This window comes from Electrophorus electricus, chromosome 19 (genome assembly GCF_013358815.1).
Source record: "Electrophorus electricus isolate fEleEle1 chromosome 19, fEleEle1.pri, whole genome shotgun sequence".
NCBI classification, from domain to species: Eukaryota; Metazoa; Chordata; class Actinopteri; order Gymnotiformes; family Gymnotidae; genus Electrophorus; species Electrophorus electricus.
The window spans coordinates 16,210,068-16,217,178 of NC_049553.1; the positions used below are offsets into that span (position 1 = coordinate 16,210,068).

The window sequence follows — 7,111 nt, forward strand, 5'->3', positions numbered from 1 at the left end:
CTGAGGGTTAAGGGCCTTGATCAGTAATACTTGCTCAGGGGCCCAGCAATGGCAACTTGGCAGTGATGGGGCTTGAACTGGCACCCTTCTGATTACAAGTACCTTAACCACTGAGCTACCATTGTCCATAAAAAGAGCACAGGAATGAAAATGTTTCTGGTTTTTTCGGCATGTGGCAAGGAACTTGTACCTTTTGTTCTTTTCTCCTAGTACCTTTGGAATTTCCTTACTGATGATTATATTTTTTTGCCTCTACCAAACAGAAAATTTAAAAATATAAAACTGAACACACAAGTAGATCGAAAAATGTGGTTATGCTGGCCCTTTTGGTGACCTGAAGTGAAAGCCTTTCAGGCAGGGAAGTCGATGTGGACTTCAGGTGAGCTGACTTTTCTGTGGCTCCTCGTCCTAATGCATGCACGCACAGAACAGACTGACTTTCACGTTACAAGCTGGCCAGTGTATTTAGCGGCTAGACAACGGTAGCCGTAGTACTAGATAGGTGAGGTTGGGTTCGTAACAATCAAATTGCTTATTGGCATTTCTTGGATTTGGACTTTTGATGATATGCTGGATTCACAAATAATAATAAACTGTAGGAAGACGAATATAGAGTTAATCGGTGTTGTTTAATCTGATAATCTTTAATTGATCAGATGTGTTACATTTTTACCTCCATCACTGAAGCAGTGACTGAATAATGGATAGTTTCTCAGTGAAAGACTGAGCACTGAAAGAGTACTGTCTACTAATAAAGCTCGCCCATCCCTCACCACAGTACCATCATACTGTGTAACATCATAGGAGACCAGACCCTTGGTCGGGACCAGATTACTTGCTGTTAGGATTTAAAGTCTGATTAATTAATAATCTATTCATTAATAACAGAGAATGAAATATTTCAGATTTTAAATATCTAGCTGCACAATAATACAACCCCTCTACTCAAACTCTCACGGTCTTACTGATCAGTAAATACTTACCAAATCACCTCCATTTCCTTCCAGATTGTTTCCAGAAGCTGACACAGAGGACAGCCTCTCAAGGAGTATGCAACAAGTTCAAAAATAATGAAATTTACAAAAATATTTACTGCTGTTGAGGGACATTTTGTACAAAGGCTGCACATTTGAGAGGACCTAATACCTACGCAGTCAGTGATTTTTTAAAATCATATCCACTTCATCTACATTACCCAATCTTTTTAAGTGTGCATGCTGAAAAGGAGAAAGAAAATAATTAACTGGTAACATGGATTCTGCAATTTAACAATAGCAATGCTTACTGGTACAGCCGTTGCTCACACATTTTTGTGGTAGTCCACCAAACTATTTATTGAGCAAGTGTCAATCTATCCCCTTGTTGTTCTGCCGCCAATTGTAAAACGGCCAAAACGGAACAAAAAGACGCACAAACCACCACCAGCCGGCCAGAAACATTTTTACCGACACAAAAAAAAAAAAAAAAAATTAACGATAGTCCAACTTCTGCGAGATTGCAGAAATTAGCCTTAGTACCCTTATCGCACTAGTAATTTAGTGGTCAAGTTCGTCTACTTTTGAAAGTTAGCTAACGCTAGCTACCTCGGCTGCCGCGTTAGCTACTACATCTGCGGTCTATAGTTACAACCCTGATGAAAAAACTCATTAGCAAGGTAGCAGCCAACGTTACACATTATGCACTTTGGCTCTCTGGAAACGTCACCAACAACCGCAAAAGCACAAGCTGACAGTGTGAGTGTCAAAACGCACAGTACTGTTTCTCAGTTTCCAGACCAAGCGAGCTAAAATTGACAAATGTAGCTTACTTAGCTAATTACGAGCTAGCTAGCTAATTTAGTTATAGATAGCAAGCTAGCTAGCTAGATAATTTAGTTAGCTGGCGTTCGCATTAACTAAGCGCTGGCAGAATGGATTTTAGTCATATCACTTTATAGTGTAACTAAGGTTATAACTTTCAAATATACATTAGACTTAACGTACCTTTATAAGTAGTGCCACTCCGTCTCTCTCCTTTGTCCTCAGTCAATAAAATGGCGCGTATGTGTTGCATAAGATATCTTGTTTTCTGTTTTCACATAAATTTGATTGTTGAAATGGTCGTGATCAAAATATTAAAAAAACACGAATGTGAAAAAGGCAGAATTTCAATGTTGATCCAGTGTTGGAAATTTCAGCTCTGATTTACAAGTAATCGTCGGGAAATGAGTCAGAATACGTGAAAAAATTCATTCCTTATTTTTGAGTATTTCGAGCAGTTGCAGCAATAACCTAAAAAGGGCACTGTGTGCAAGTAAGTTGTGGTGGTCAAGTCTGAGAGATTTCAAATTTCACTTATTCCGTGGGGGAAAGGGGTTCTCTCATGTTTTACCATTTAACCTTAATCACTATACGATCACATTACCTTTGTTTGCTGTTTTTTTTTTGTTAAACCTTTTAGTCAGTTCTTTTCATTATTACGTACATTGTGTGAGTTACTCATGAGGTTATATGAGTGTACAAATTAGCCATGTAGCGGTACTGCTGTGGACTCTACTGAAGGCAGGAGCTGATTTATTTATATAGTGCTTTTTATAAACAGATGTTGTCACAAAGCAGCTTTACAAATGTCCAAGTCCAAGCTCCCAGTGAGTAAGCCAAGGGTGACAGTGGTAAGGAAAAAAGAACCAAGAGAGGAACCAAGACTCAAAAAGGGGGGTGGGGGGTTATCCTCCTCTGACCGAATAATAATAATAATAATAATAATAATAATAATAAATACCATCATTAAATAAGAGAATCCAGATAAGAGTCTGCTGGGTCATTTGAGTTTTGACCACATGCACACACGGACACATGCATGTCCCCCTAAACCCGTCACAAGCGATGACGAGTCTGTTCCACTCTAACTTATACTAAATGTAAATGCACACTATAAAGATACTTTTTGTGAGAAAGCTTAATGGGCTAAATGTAGAATTCATAATTTCTTTAAATTGTAAGAGAGCATTTACATTTTTTAAAACTATTGTAAACTCATTCTGTGAGAAGTGAGGATAATCATAACGGAGCTAAACAACCATTCTCATCTTAAGCGAGTCTGAATGTATAATTCTGCAGATATTCTGTAGTTATCAGAACAAAATAATTGCATGTTTCCCTTGCACTCATTTTTCCCCCCTTTTCTATTGGGTTACATTTTACATCGATTTGATAATCTATATTTAGATTTAAAACCCAATATAAATCTTCTTTTTATATACATCTTACAGGACGAAAAACAAAAACAAACAAACAATCCCCCCCCCCCAAAAAAACAAAACAAAAACAAAACATTACCATAGCTTTTTTCCCTATTCAGTCAGGTTTTTGTAGCTTCAGAACTTAAAATTTCGGAAAACATTTTGTAACATATATTGTGAGGCAGGAGTGCAGAAGCAGGGGGTTTATTTAGGTGGAGTGAGGGAGGAGTGATGAAGCGGGGGGTGTTAATTGTGGGGTTTAACCAACATATACCTTTAAGCAAGAGTTAACTTCCTGAAATAACTCCTAGAAATGTACTAAACTGAACTGTCAATCTTATAATGTATTATTCAATGAATTATTGAATATTTTCAGACATAATAAACATTTTCATTATTGTCAAAGTACTATCCATTTTAATAAAAATCAGAACTGAGATCTGATGTCACTAACAGGACAGATGATCAAAGGTGCTGAGTTTTTACCTCCGTCATTGAAGCAGGGACTGAATAATGGATAGTTTCTCAGTGAAAGTCTGACCAGTGAAAGAGTAGATATGAGACCTGGTCTGAACATCATAGGAGGAGACTAGACCCTCTTGATAATCCACAAACGCCCCCACCTTCTGGGGAGCCTGCTTCAAGGAGAGAGACACACAGGGAGAGTCCAGAGCTTTATATTCTGTTTCATTACTCAGACAAACAGACCATTTTCCAATCTCAGGAGAAGCTGTAATCTCCCCTTTCCTGTTAATGGATTCTCTGACCACTCCTAAATCCTACTTAGTTTTCCCTCTGACCTGCACCTCATAGTAAAATCTCCCTGAGGAGATCGCCTATTTTCCCAGCACACAAAGACGACGATCAAATTTCTCTGGGTTGTCAGGGTGTTTCTGTCATGTGTCTCCATCTCTCACCTGTTTCCCATCAACAGACAGGATGAGATCAGGATGAGCTGCATCAGGATCCAGAGTCACATCCACTGAGAGAAAGAGACACAGTTTAAACCCATTTAACAGTGTACAGTGTGTCGTAGTGAAGACATGCTGTATATATTTAGTCATGTGACCAGTGAGAAACCACACACCTGTATATTGCTGAATTCTCTTCAGCTCTGTTTTGGAAAAGAATAACAGACAGAATCACTCACTGTTAGAATTTAAATTCTGATTCATTAAAAACCTGATCAGTGTAAACTATAACAGAGCACTGTAATATTAACACCAAAGAACACATGACACAGTGCTGAACACATGAAAGTTAACAGAGTAACATTAACATGTTAACATTTGTAACATTACTGACTAATAGAGGAATAATACAGAGAATGAAATAAATCAGACTTTAAACATATAGATGCACAATAAACACATTCCAACACAACCTCTATACTCAAACTCGCAAGGTCTTAATGATCAGTAAATACTTACCAATCTCATCTTTCTTCTCCATTTCCTTCCCTGAGTGTTTCCTGAAGCTGACACAGAGCTCTCCTCAGAGTCTCCACACTCAGATGAGTGTCAATAGTGATGTCAGTCCAGTCCTTGGTGTGTGGAGGGCTACACAGGGACGGGTACATCTACAGGAGTGAGGAGAGAGGAGAACTCACTCAGGATGGGGAGGGCTGTCTGTGATGTGCTGCACTGCTATTGAGAAACAGGGGGATCAGACCAGTAGGAGGTGGATGTGGTCCTCAGTGTGAGAGAGCTGCTCCAGCTCAGTGTCTCTCCTCTTTAGCTCAGTGATTTCCTGCTGCAGCTCTTTAATGAACTCTTCAGCCTGCCGCTCTGCTGCTTCCTGCTTCTCCTCCAGCACCTGAAGCAGCTCAGCCTGGCTTCTCTTAATACAGCACACCAGAGAACTGAAGACCTCCATGCTGTCTGCTTTCTCCTTCTCTGTGGTTTTCTAACAGGAGACAAAACACATTTACCTAACACTTTTATCCAAAGCAACTTATAATTATGACTGATTACAGCTTGAGCAATTAAGGGTCTTGTTCAGGGGCCCAACAGTGGCAACTTGGCAGCAGTGTGGCTTGAACCAGCATCCGTCCGATTACAAGTCTAGTACCTTAACCGCTGAGCTACCACTGAAGGTATTTAGTTTATCTTTATGGGGGTTGGATTACTAATATTCTAAATGTACAGTAGACCACTGCTGTGATGCAGTTCAAACTCATTTTATTGAGTTCCACAGACTTCCTCAATCTTCTTCAGTCGGTTCTTGATCATTTGCTGAACTTCTGCCTGTGTGTTTCCCAATTGAGTCTACAGCTAAGAAACAAATCACAATAAAACAATTTCATTTAAATAGTGGTAATTCATGAATTTCATGATAAAATATGCCCAAATTTCTGTCACCTTCTTTACTCCAATCTTTGTGTCTTTAGGAAAAGTGATGTGAGTTCTATGGTCCATCTCAGTGCAGAATAGACACACACGTCGGGTCGTTTCTACAGAACAGCTCCAGGGGTCTCTCGTGTTTCTGGCAGATGTAGTCTCCACAGGGTCTATCAGTTTGTTCTTCTTTAATTTAGTGACTCTGTGATGAGGTTCCAGATGAGTCTCACAGTAAGAGGTCAGGATTTCAGGGCTGCATCTCTCGACCCAGAGCAGATGTCACACAGAACCAGACATGTGACAGTTTTCTGTGGATTGCTAGTGGATTTCATTTGAACTGACTTCTTAAACTGAGCAACCAGTTCAGAGATGAAGGTATTCAGGTGCATCTCAGGTCTTTTAGAGAATTCCTCCTTACAAACTGGACACTGGCAGAGTGAACTGCTGCCCCAGGACTCTTTCAGACAGACCATGCAGAAGTTGTGTCCACATGGAGCAGGGACTGGATCAGTGAACACATCCAGACAGATGGAGCACTGAAGATCTTCCTCAGACAGGACACTACTGGAGGAAGCCATGACTGAGACAAACATACAAATACTATGAGAAGGAGGTGAAACCACAAACAATACCGATATTTTCACAATAGTTCATAGTCAGTGAAGACTTGGTATACATTGATTTTAAATAAATAAATGGCAGTGTTTGCCCTGTTTAGGAGATCATTAAGACTTTATTAGTGGTGATACATAATTCACAAGTTATCACTTAAAGAAGGAGAACATGCACTAATTAACACAAAAACAGAAAACAGACCAACAGTGATGCCATAGAAAAGGGGGGAAAACTAAATTCACACATTGTGGTTCTGTAGCTAAAGGAATGAATATAGAAAAAAATACATGTCTACTTGTTTATCCTGTTCACGTATTTAACGCATTCAGACACCTGTTCTTTATGTGAAATACATTCTGTCTGCTCTAGCTTTGTCTAACCTAAACAAACAGTAAATGTTTTAACTTTACAATGTCTGAAAACTAACAGACCTAATAAAAACTGTCAAAGTAAACAATAATTAATGGTAGAAATGTAACTACAGGAAGTAGGTGCAACAGCAACACCACTATAGAAATAAACGTATACTTCTAAGTAAAACACAGAATCACTACCAACTTGACCTCAGCACTGCAGATTAAGAAAATGTTCCGCCTCTTACAGTTTACCTGCACTGGTTTTAATTCCTCTCAGAAATTCCAGAGAAGCTGTGAGCTTGATTCTGGCGTTGACTCGGATTTCTCTCTTAACTTTCGTTTCACGAGTAAAATCCTGAGGCCCCTCCCACCATTTAACAGTTATTTCATAATGTAGTTGAACATTATGGCCGCCAGGTGGCAGACATTTGCTATGTATACCTACAGTGTCTCTATGCGCCTCTTTTACTCAAAAAGCCGGACAGAGAAAAGTTGTGCTGAGCGCTCAAAGTGTCGTATAATGCGCTGGGTCTCAACACCCTGTGTGGTGAGAAAAGCTGGTCTTTCCTATATTGTTGCAC

At 39.4% G+C, this 7,111-nt stretch overlaps 2 pseudogenes; both read right to left on the bottom strand.

Moving 5' to 3' along the window:
• Positions 1-623: 623 nt before the first annotated feature.
• On the bottom strand, positions 624-5,178 carry LOC113588871 (annotated as a pseudogene).
• Positions 5,179-5,188: 10 nt separating this feature from the next.
• On the bottom strand, positions 5,189-6,865 carry LOC118240067 (annotated as a pseudogene).
• Positions 6,866-7,111: the final 246 nt, after the last annotated feature.